This window comes from Penaeus monodon, chromosome 30 (assembly GCF_015228065.2).
Source record: "Penaeus monodon isolate SGIC_2016 chromosome 30, NSTDA_Pmon_1, whole genome shotgun sequence".
Lineage (NCBI taxonomy): Eukaryota > Metazoa > Arthropoda > Malacostraca > Decapoda > Penaeidae > Penaeus > Penaeus monodon.
The window spans coordinates 29531328-29531579 of record NC_051415.1 but is presented as its reverse complement, the minus strand read 5'-3'; the positions used below and the strand labels follow the sequence as shown (position 1 = coordinate 29531579).

General features: G+C 51.2%; 1 long non-coding RNA gene across 2 annotated transcripts in view; it reads right to left on the bottom strand.

Annotated features, from left to right (window-relative positions):
- The window catches only part of LOC119592687, a 60511-nt gene that overhangs the window by 1033 nt on the left and 59226 nt on the right, over window positions 1-252 (bottom strand). The gene's annotated exons all lie outside the window — the stretch shown is intronic.

The window sequence follows — 252 nt, the reverse complement described above, 5'->3', positions numbered from 1 at the left end:
GTAATGGAGAATGACGGACATAGAACTGGCGGAAGGGAGAGAAGGCCGGAGGGCGGCTTAAAGACGGAGGGAGAGAGAAGGAGGTATCGCGGAAGTGGGAGAGAGAAAAAAAAAACAGAGGGAGAGAGGGAGAAAAACAGAAAGTGAGAGACGGGCGAAGAAAGGAGACAGAGGAGGAGTGCGCGGCGGATCAAAGGAGGGGAAAGGACTGGAAAGGGAAAATAAGGGTAAGAAACAACGATAATATCTGGC